The 12,162-nt window shown below is 33.8% G+C and overlaps 1 long non-coding RNA gene across 1 annotated transcript in view; it reads left to right on the forward strand.

Moving 5' to 3' along the window:
• Positions 1 to 12,162, forward strand: part of LOC141460202 (uncharacterized) — a 53,021-nt gene that overhangs the window by 36,204 nt on the left and 4,655 nt on the right. The gene's annotated exons all lie outside the window — the stretch shown is intronic.

Genomic DNA, 12,162 nt, shown 5'->3' on the forward strand with positions numbered 1-12,162 from the left:
AAGAACAATTTTTGAAAATGCCGTTTTTGCTCATTTTCAGCATCTTTTTTCTCAAAATCTATCAAATCTAGGTTGTTGCAAAAAAATTACAGTCATAAAGGAGGATTTGCCCTATATTATGAAGAAAATTTGGGAATTTTATCTTTTATAGAAAAAGAGAAAGAAATTGTCAAAGTTGGGTGTTTTTCAACGTTACGCTTTTTCGTGCAGTTTTTGATGATCAACCCTTATACAACTGTCCTACCGGACAGTTTTAATATATATACTCCTTAACAAAAACTTACAGTTTAAAAAGTTAAGTATAAGGGTTGATTAAGCGCCAAAAGGTACACAAATCAGCTAGTACCCAACATTTCATTCAAGCTTAGTTGATATAATTTAAGTAATTTTGCTGCATTAACTTTTCCTTCACATTTTTTAGAATTTATTAGATGTCACAGACCCTTATGCTGGCCAGTTCGTTCATAATATTATTTGGTTATAATTATGATAAAATGTATATTATATCTTCGTTTTTAAATAGGTACTTTATTTTAACTCTATTCCAAATTATTCTTCTGATTTATCTTTAATATGCCCTTTATTCTGAAGTTGTCACATCTTATACATGCATGTTAAAGTAGAAAAAGACAAAGTTAGAGTCGGCTACTGTTTAAATTTGAATCACGGAGGATTTAAAACAATATTTCAGACTTGAATTCGTCTTACCGAAATATTCGTGAGCACAAATAACACACAGTTAATAACAATTATTCATTTCTCAATTGTAATTTAATTTTACTTATAGTAAAATACTGGAATAATTAGCTGTCCTAAAAGTATGCAATACTTATTTATTTTATATTACATAACATATATATAACATTGTGAGAAGAACAGCTACATTGAGAGTGTGATTGAAGAAAACTATATTATTTGCGATAGAGCCAGATAATTATTACCTATTATTATAAACGTTTGACTACTTCATAAAATAACAATTACTTTAATCGAAGAATGAACTTAAACCGACGATTTTTATTAAACATAAAATAATCGAAATCATTGATGTATGTTGGTGTAAGCATTTTTTTAAAAAAGTTTTTAAATTTTGTAGCCTCGTAATTTTTTTTATTTTTATACCGTTTTCTTTTTAACCTGTAATTAATAGTTTGATTATTATAGATTAATAGATTTTAAAGTCAATCTACAGTGCTACTTGAACAAATATTTTGTAGATGAAAATGGCCAGCATAAGGGTCTGTGACATCTAATAAATTCTAAAAAATGTGAAGGAAAAGTTAATGCAGCAAAATTACTTAAATTATATCAACTAAGCTTGAATGAAATGTTGGGTACTAGCTGATTTGTGTACCTTTTGGCGCTTAATCAACCCTTATACTTAACTTTTTAAACTGTAAGTTTTTGTTAAGGAGATTTTTGTACCTTTTGGATAGATTTTCATTTTTGTCTATTTTGCTAAGTTACATATCTGCTTTACTGCTTTTTTTAAATTAGGAATAAGCAATTCTATCATTATAACCTGATAAGGTGTTAAGTAGGAACCGTAACTACCACTGGAGAGATCTTTTTAAAGAATGATTATAGTTGCGGTCCCCAAACCATCCTCAATAACAATTTTTTTGAGAAAGCCTTTTTATATAAAATAGGAAGGTATTTGTACGTAAAAAGCAAATTTAAACTGCGATTTCAGACCTTCCTTTTAAGAGGAGTAAGAAAAATAAACGGGCGATTACAGTACTTCTCCCTACAAGGCAAAGAGGCAAAGATTTTGAATCGAACGACAATTCATTAATGTAAATAGGTTCACCCATTGATAATTTTAACGATTTCAGTACTTCCTCTTAGTAGGTGTAAGAGCATGATGGCACTTCACAGCCATGTAGAGGAGCTTTAATCACTTCTTCGTGCTAAATTTTATCAAAATCGGACAAAGCGTTATAGAAATATTGGTAATAATAGTTTTAGAAACGGCCATACTTGGGTGGGGCAAACTCCCCTCCATATGAGGCGTAGCGACGAGACTTTTAAAGTGCAAATCTGTACAAAATTTCGATTCGAATGACACTTCATTCATGAAAATCAGTTCACTTGTCGATAATTTGAAACGATTGCTATACTTCCCCTTAACTAGTGTAAGAGCAGATCGCCGCTTTAATGTTACGTAGGGGAGCCCTAACTCTATCATCCTACCAAATTTTATCAAAATCGGGCTAAGATTTACAGAGTAATTAGTAATAATAATTTTGAAGGGGGCCTTACATAAAGGGGGCTAACTCCTCTCTAATTCGGTGTACAGCGTCGAGACCCCCAAAAGGCACATCTATATAAAATTCCGAATCGAATGTCACCTCATTCATGAAAATCGGTTCTCGCGTTTAGGCGCTACGTAGTTTACAAAAAAGGTAACAACAAGAAGAAGAAGAAGAAGAAGAAGAAGAAGAAGAAGAAGAAGAAGAAGAAGAAGAAGAACAACAACAACAACAACAACAATTTCTGAAAATGCCGTTTTTGCTCATTTTCGGCAACTTTTTTCTCGAAATCTATTAGGTCTGGGGGGTTGCAAAAAAATTACAGTTATAAAGGAGGGTTTGCCCTATATTTTAAAGAAAATTTGGGAATTTTATCTTTTATAGAAAAAGAGAAAAAAATTGTCAAAGTTGGGTGTTTTTTAACGTTACGCTTTTTCGTGCACTTTTTGACGATCAATCCTTATACAACTGTCCTACCGGACAGTTTTAATTTTTTTCACATCTTTGGGCCAAATCATTAACATTAAATATTATAACTTCCTTGTTCGTAATTACGTATTACGTTATTGATTCATAATACGTTTGTATGAACGTAATGAGAAAATTTTAAGCACAAGATATTTTGTGTTTTTATAAGTAAGTTTACTAGTATGGTTTCAAGTGATTGAGTGCTAAGTAAAAGTGTCAAAGTAAGTTGCTAATCACTTTCATTTAAAAATACCACCGTTACGATCGCACACTGTTTTTATTCAAAAAATATTAGTTTTCCTTCATCAAAGACCAAAGGTTTATTTCATATATGAATGAATGAACGAATGAATGAATAAAGATGTTTATTTTTTTAATTTTTTTGGCGCATCAACAGCTGAGGTTATTAACGCCTCTAATATCTGTTCTTCTCGAACATATTGCTCCACTACTTGGGATGGCAGAAGTTCTTGTAACCCATGCGCATCCGACGCTGAACCTTGACCAGCAAGGAAGATGTTTCTTAATTTTTCTTATTTAAGTACATACAAAAACATCCCTAGATAATGATCTTTTGACCGTCTGTCAAGCTGTTATCAAACTAGAAATGATAAAAAACCAAGAAAAATAAGACAAAATAATAAATTAAAAGAAATAAATACCATGAACAAAAAGACATACATACTCGTGGCACTAATAATAATATTCCCTTCTAACTAAAAATTGAATTCTTTAATTAAAAAATTTCTGTAGGAGGACGCCGCTGCAACAAACTTAACCAAACCCATCCAGTCTCCGCCATTGAGATAGAACCCACATTCAATTGGCTCCTGTTAAAGCAGGTTAATCTAAATCCTTTTAAAATTGGGTACACTGCCAGAAAATGGAACGTGTCTTCAACAGCATTTAGATTGCACAAAGAACAAATAAAATTTCTATCTTCTAACCAGGGCTTATAATTTAATGGTAATGTCTCAGTTCTGATTTTAATGCAGTAATTGATGTGTTCAAAATTATTCAACTTTAAATAACTATTGTTTGAATTATAAGTGAGTTGGGAATACAATGTATGGTAGATAGCGGATTGAGCTTTAATTTAATATATCCCCTCCTTATGTACATATTTGTAAGAAGTAAAAGAGGCACAGATGATTTGAATTGTTTGCATTTAAGAATATGAAATCAATTAAGATTTACCGGTTGATCCCTACCTGAGATAGTGTAGTATTGATATTAGTAGGTCTGGTAGTTTGTTGGGTACGGAGTTCTTGATCCTCTCACGATGATATGGTTAACGTCTGCGTTGAGATGATGACTAGAAGATTGGTCACGAGATGGGGACGTGTTCTATCTCAAATATTTCAGACAAGCAGCCACCATTTCTCTCGCTTTAGTCCAGGTACGTCATCTGTCTCGATCATTGCCAAGGTTTAGTGGGGTGTACGAGGTTAGAAGATGGTAAAAGAAGGAAAAAAAGAACCAATAAGAGAGAGAGGACTTGAGAGTGCACCTTCTCACTCTGTTGATTGATATTGAAAGAAATGTAAACATGGCGAGCAGCGCCACCATCGGGGTGTCATGAATCTTGAACTCAGGCTGTCCTCTCTGACACCACCATAATCCATAAAGTATTAGATAAACATGTGTCAAACCCTTTTATATACGTATGTAAGGGCGACTTGCTTGTCTGAATAGTCTTTACAATTTTTTTTTTTTTTTTTAAATATCTCACTTTTTTATTCGAGTAAATAATTTTAAGGAACTCCAGTCTATGAAGGAAGCAATCAATATTTATTTAATTTCTAAAGAATTAATAAACTGGCAAGTGGTACTCTCCACGCGATGATCCCGGATTCGAGTCCAGCTACTTGCTCTTACGCTCTTAGCGCTCGCCAACCGGTAATGGGCAATGAAGAATGAATGAATGAATAATGATGTATATTATAAATAAAAATATAGTAGCACAAAATACATTTACAAAAATTACAAAATAAAAGAACAAACTTTGTTTGTTTATATTATTTTTTACTTCGTAGACCAGTGGTTCTTAACCGGTGTTCCGCGGAACACTGGAGTTACGCGAAATTTCAATTTTAAATGTATTGAAAATCAGAAACTTAAGAAAGATTCGAAAACAAAAAGTCGTTCCTTTTTTTTAAATTTGAATTTTCCACTACCAAAGCTGGCCTATCTTTTTAAGTCATAGTCTTTTACAGCATTTTTCCAGTGGAAGTGAATTAGTGATGGGCAAAATCGTTCACTTCAATACTGACTCGCCAGGCACAAAATTCTCCTTAAAATTAATTTTTGTTTTGTTATTTGTAGCAACGTACTTTTAAGTTCATTATTTGATTAATTTCATTTTCAGAATTTATTTTTTAAAACTATGTAATAATTTATACTCTTTAATTTTAATTAATACATATATCTTTTTTGAAAATTATATTCGATTTTTTATTACTCATTAATTTTAAGTTCTTGCTAAATACCGAATTTCAAATTTTTTAATGTTAGTGTTCCGCGAGAAAAATATATACATAATTGTGTTCCGCGTCTTTGAAAAGGTTAAGAACCACTGTCGTAGACAATAGCCTTTATGGCCGTCTGTCGAGATGTTCAACAATTCAAGTAATACTAATTTGAACACGATACTAATGTGGTCCCCATCAATATTATTAACATATTTCCTGGGCATAAGAACAAAAAGTTAATCCGAGAAATCTTGAAATTAGAACAAAATAAAACAAACCAGATTACAGAACAAAAGCAAATAAAATGAACACATAATATACCAACTGAACTGGGCAACACAACTTTAACCTTTAATACTTTGTTCGATAGAAACATTTGTCCGTTTGTTTGATAAATCTACATATGTACTTCTGTGATAATTCAAAAATTATTGGGTTCAGAGATTATATTCCACTATTTATTTGAATTGTACAAAAACTTACAATTTTAATTATAATTAAACTCCGCAACTAAAAATTTTCTATATTTCAATGCCACTGTCACATATTTCATTAGACCCGTACGGCTAGTAACACCATTCAACATGTCCATATATATTCAATGAATATTTTCCCGAGATATCTTATCCTAAATTCTCTTAGTACCGGACATACAGACATGAAGTGATAGGTATCTTCAATATAACCCATGTTGCATAGCGAACATATGAAGTTAGCCAAGGTTGAAAATTCAAATCCAGCAACTCACCTCTTACACGAAAAATGATTTGAATAATTCTTATGATGATGGGTAGTGTTAATGTTAATTTTACCTTAGCCAGGACTAAGGTTGACAGCCTGCAGAGTTCAATTAATTTTTAGTCAATTATTATCTTTATCTGTAAACAATTTTCACAATATTAAAATAATACTCCGCTTAGGTGAATTATTTTGAAGCGAAATGTACATACATTTTGAGGATTTAGAATTTCAGACATAATGCTAGATAAAGAATAATTTTATATTAGCCAAAAAAGGTGTAGAATTTTATTAAAATTGGAGAGTAGTAAAGAATAAATTTTTGTGTTGGATCATAAATAAAAATCAAATTAAATATGACAGCAGAGCGAACGCTGGGAGACAGCGAACAACACACCCTCGACTAATTCTGTATCTGCGAGCCGGAAGAAGTTATGATTCCTTGGCATGTCGTAAAGTAAGAAGCTTGCCGCTTATTTGCAGAACAGGGCGCTGGCTTTGATAGAGAACTGTCAGTAATGGGTGACGTGGTAGATCTCTGTCCCGAGCGCTAGCTACTAGCGCCACTTACAACTTGCACGATTTTTCCCATCGCGCTTCTTTTTTTCCTTATTTTTATTGCCACCCCTACCAATCGCCTCGTAAAGTGCCGTTCGTTCCTTTTCTCTCACTGGCTGTTCATCACACGTGCACATCGCTGAAGAGAAATATATATCAGTATTTTCATAAAGGTTTTACGAGTTTGAAGGAGCTTTAAAATTGAATAAAAAGGTTGGTTCTTCATCAAGTAGACGACGGCTTCCGGTAAGCTCCTCTAAAGCGTTTCCTCTTTATTTCTATTTTCGTTTTTACTTTTGCATAATTTTTCTCTTGCAAATAACTTATTTTATTATTTCATGCAGTTAAAGTATGTTTCAATAAGTTAACTTCTAACTGTATTTCTTTCGTAATCAAATGTTTAAGATAGCAAAGTGTCCTATTTTAATAATTTCTTAATTAAGACGGTTGTTAAATTCCGTGATAATTGGTGTCTAGATACTACTCAATGCCTGACATGTTTTCTCTCTTATTAGACACCACTCTGCTCTTAATCAAATAGGACCCAAAGAGAAAACCCTCTATTGAGCCAATATTAACCCTGCACTGTTATATTTACATTTGCTGTTATTTATTTGTTATATTTATTAGTTAGTGTTATATTTTATTGTTATTTTAAAATTATTTCCCTGAATCTAGAACATAAAGTAGAACTCCACAAACTGTTTGCCATTGGCATGAAGTGTCAAAAAATAGCCAAAAAAAGATGACATAAATTTTGAGAAAGTTTAAGGTAAAAAAGAGAAAAAAAGTCCAAATTCCGTCCAATTTTAACCGTAGTTTTTAGAACGGGGACTTTAAGAATTTAAAAATACCAAATTTTTTTTTAAAATTAAAACTACGTCAAATTGACAAATTTGATTTCATGAAGATTTTACGATTCGCTTTTCCTCTTCGATTTACCGGTACTCTTGTACATTAAGTTAGATGCAGAATCCTTTATCTTAATAAGACAAATATAAAAAATTATGTTTAACTGTTTAACCGTTCTTAAATTTCGCAGTAAACAAATACTACACATTTACTTTTAGTGAACGCATTAAGATAATTTAATCAGCATAAAAAAATTAATGTATAAAATAATATCACAGTAAAAGTGAAAATGATCCTACTGATCTTTAACTCCATCATTCAGAGCGTTTAAAACACAGGACGTACAAAGCTTCTTTAACCTACTTCACTGTGTAACCAAGGAGGCTGTACATCTTTAGAAGTTCCGCATTTAAATATAAAATGGTTCTAACGTCTCTCAAGTTTAATTCAGAGCCTAGAATTTGGCCTAAAGGAGGTTAGCTTTGACCTCAACTAGTGTCCTTTAAAATTCCCGTAAACGCACTGAATTCCTGATCCTTCTCAATTCCTCCTTAAGAAAGGATACGCTCTTTATCTCCAGTAGAGTCTACTGTAAATTTAGATTTTCTATTGAAAAATCACATGCAATCGGAAATTTCTGCGCAAGAGAAGTCCAGGATTCAAAGAGATACCACTTCTGATGGACATAATGAGTTGTAATATGGAATCCTAAAAGGCGTTCCACAATTAAATGACTAAACTCCGAAGATTATTTGAGAAACTGTTTTTAGTAAATAATGTTGTTGATGGGAAATTTAGTATATTCAAAAAACAAGCCAGTAGAGATCTTCAACAATATTAAACACTTGGAAATCAGTTCTGAATGGTGATTTCAGTAAGGAACATAATTAATCAGACAGACTTGTGGGTTAATCCTGGATGATCGTCGAGTGACAATCCCCTCTAAAGACACGTGACCTCTTCCCTAACCCTTTTGCCAAGACAATGATAGATCACGTCCGATCTACATAATGAAAACAGCAGCACATTAGAAGTCCAATCCTTTGGTACAGTTTGCCGCGTGCACTCTAAACCCTTTCCAAAAGTTATCCCCATTACACAGAATTTTCCCTTCAAACAGGGAAAAAAGAAAGTTATTAATTGGACCAACTTATAATTCTGACGCGTATTCCAATTTCCCTGCGATTGAATCCGTTGTGAGTGACTAATAAATTGATAGAAACCAGTTAAATAAACATTTTTATTACGCTCTACTTCCATTACGACACTGTTTTAAATATTCATACCCAAATCGATTAGTATAACGAATTTTGTTTTGTAACCCTTGCGGTCGCGAATAACCTCGTTCTTTACCACTTGGTTACGAGTACAGAAAGTATTTTTTGGCAACTTAAACTTACTTTCTGCAATGCCTCGTGATGCAATATTCTACATTCGAGAGAATAGAATTACTTTTCATAGTAGCCACAAAAATAACAATTTTTAGTATCCTATTTTTAAAAGATAATAAGATATTTATTTGGCTTTTAAAATACAAAATTTGACATCCAGTGAGTCTGGTCCACAAATTACATTCATATTACAGATTACATACTCCAAAAAAAATAACAATCCAAATGAATTTATTAATAAAGGTAAAAGAATTATTACTAATAGAGAAAACTACATATTATTACATATTTTATTTAAGAACTGAAATACGACCCATTATTATACATCAAAATGGTGACTGAAACCAATAATAATAGTAACAAAAGAAAAAGAAATAGAATCAAAATAGTAACCAACATACGAGGGTCGTTTGAAAAGTCCGTGCAAAAATAAAAACTACTTAATTTTTTGGGGTAAACCTTTTTTATTTTTCAACATAGTCTCCTTTTAGGCTTATACACTTCGTCCAACGCTGCTCTAGTTTGTTGATCCCTTCCGAATAATAGGATTTGTCCAAGTCTGAAAAATAGCCATTCGTTTCTGCAATCACCTCCTCGTTTGAATAAAATCTTTTTCCCGCCAGCCATTTCTTCATATTGGGGAACAAATAGTAGTCCGAGGGAGCCAAGTCTGGAGAATAGGGGGGATGTGAAACGAATTGGAACCCTATTTTCATTAATTTTGCGACCACAACTGCTGAGGTCTGAGCTGGTGCGTTGTCGTGATAGAAAAGGACTGTTTTGTGGGCCAATCGTGGGCGTTTTTCTTGCAGCTCGGTTTTCAAACGGTCCAATAACGATGAATAATATGCACCTGTAATAGTTTTACTCTTTTCCAGATAGTCGATGTGGATTATTCCTTGCGAATCTCAAAAGACAGTCGCCATAATCTTTCCGGCCGAAGGAACGGTCTTCGCCTTTTTTGGCTCAGATTCCCCCTTGGTAACCCATTGTTTAGATTGTTCTTTGGTCTCAGGAGTGTAGTGATGTATCCATGTTTCATCCACAGTGACGAAACGACGCTTAAAGTCCTGCGGATTCTTCTGGAACAGCTGCAAACCGTCCTTGCAACACTTCACACGATTTCGTTTTTGGTCAAGCGTGAGCAATCGCGGCACCCATCTTGCGGATAGCTTTGTCATGTCCAAATGTTGATGCAAAATATTATGTACCCGTTCATTCGAGATGCCCACAACACTAGCAATCTCACGCACCTTCACTCTTCTGTCATCCATCACCATATCATGGATTTTATCAATGGTTTCTGGAGTAGTAACCTCAACAGGGCGTCCAGAATGTTCAGCGTCACTTGTGCCCATATGGTCACTCCGAAAATTTTGAAACCACTTATAAACTGTTCTAATCGAAGGTGCAGAGTCACCATAATGTTTATCAAGCTTCTCTTTAGTCTCCTGAGGCGTTTTGCCTTTCATAAAGTAGTGTTTAATCAACACACGAAATTCTTTTTCGTCCATTTTTTGAAAATCACTCGACTTCCTCGATTCAAACGAATGCCAAACACAAAGAAATAGACCGATCTGGCTGAAACTTGGTGTGTGCTCTTCCAAGAGATGCTACTAACTAAACATAACCTCGATACGCGCCAGTAGTGTTATCTCTCTGACTTTGCACGGACTTTTCAAACGACCCTCGTAGAATGTTCTTCATTGAAATATTAGAAAGAAAATAAAATATAATATACTGATACATAGGCACATGTATACACATCTTTCATGGGCGTGTTTTTAAAAATCAATCAACTATTTGATGCATATCTATAATAAATTTTCTAATCTTTAAAGCTTGACAAATGAAATAGTAAATATCGTTAATTTTGGACACATCATTAATGTTTAACAATCGAGCAACTTTCGAAGTTTGAAATTTGAACACTATTATTACAGCTATATTTATTAAGATATTTTTCTCTACTATTCCTATACATGGGACAATTTAATAGAAAATGGTGAAGGTCGTCTGCACTCTCTAAATTACAAATCTGGCAGTTATCTTCACCAAAACGATACAGTTCACCTTTAAACAAAAATTCTGAAGTATTTAGGCTGGTACAATCGTAGGTGGATAATCAAACTTTGTTTGTTCACATTATTATCTAAGCTTTAAATAATTTTCTATTCCTGTCAGACTACTGATTAATCTATAATTATTATTGAAGCGAGAGTTGATAACTAAATCTATATCTTCCGACAAAGTGTGATTCCTGATTTTTACAGATATATACACCTTAATTCAGATTTAAAAAAAGTTAGATTTTTTTATTTTCCAATATAAAAGCTGCTCCAATTGTGGCCAGTTTCTCTCTAATTGCGAAAGCACCACAAACATGGTCACATTGGTGTTGTACTTTGAGTCGGCAGTGACATTTTGGGCTGGCATATATTTCAGCACTCAGAGGTAGGCGATGTTGCTCTCGAGCTTGTCGTTGTTATGCAAATTTCACGACAATAAAAGAAGGGGAAAAGAAAATTTAGGGTTCATCCGATAATTGAACGAAGTCCTAGCAAGGGGACGATGTTCACTTTCTTTAAAAAATCGTGCTGATTGAAGGAACTCAGTTCTTTTTATAATTACCTTGATATTAAATCACAGAGCTGGACTAAATCACAAGAAGTTTAGTTTGACATGGGTCAATGAAATCTTTACTTAGAGTAATAATAATTTAGTTATTTATTTGCAACTGTACAAAATATACATCTAGCTAATGTATATTTACAGATAAACATTTGGTTGTGTAACAGAGCTGGCTAAGTGCCCCAACCGGGATGACATGATGCAAGAAACCAGCCAGCGCTGGTACTCTCTAGGAACTTATTGGGGTTTAGGAAGCAATGAGGTCACGTGGCCAGCGCCGTTTTAGACAACGTGGCGGATTGTCAGGATGGGACGATCTGGATAGTGATTGAGCCAGAGGATTTGGGTGATCAGAGAGTTTGCTGTGGAAATTTAGGAATCGGGTGCGGATTAACTTCATTTACATACAGGAGTATTGAGATCATGATGGAGGGTGCGGTTGGAGACATAGAATGGTGCGTTAACGATTCGGCGGAGGACTTTAGACTGTGGAAAGATTGGATAGGTTGGATGTTGGATGGTTTGGCGGAGCCCCACAATTCTGCTCCATATGTCCATATTGGTCGTAATATTGTTTTGTAAAGTGTAAGTTTGTTTTGTACGTTCATGGAGGATTTCGGTCCAAGGAGTCTCCTTAGTAGTCCGTAGCGTCTATTCAGTTCTTGTCTTTTAAGTCTTGTGTGAGGGTTCCAGGTTAGACGGCTGTCTAGGTAGAGCTCTAGATAACGAACCGTGTGGAAGTCGGTAGGTCAGTATTGTTAAGGTTAGTGGAGGGCAGGTCTGCCTTCGTAATGTGAATGT

The sequence above is a fragment of the Rhodnius prolixus genome, unplaced genomic scaffold, assembly GCF_049639745.1.
Source record: "Rhodnius prolixus isolate KJV_2025 unplaced genomic scaffold, Rpr scaffold_1, whole genome shotgun sequence".
NCBI lineage: Eukaryota > Metazoa > Arthropoda > Insecta > Hemiptera > Reduviidae > Rhodnius > Rhodnius prolixus.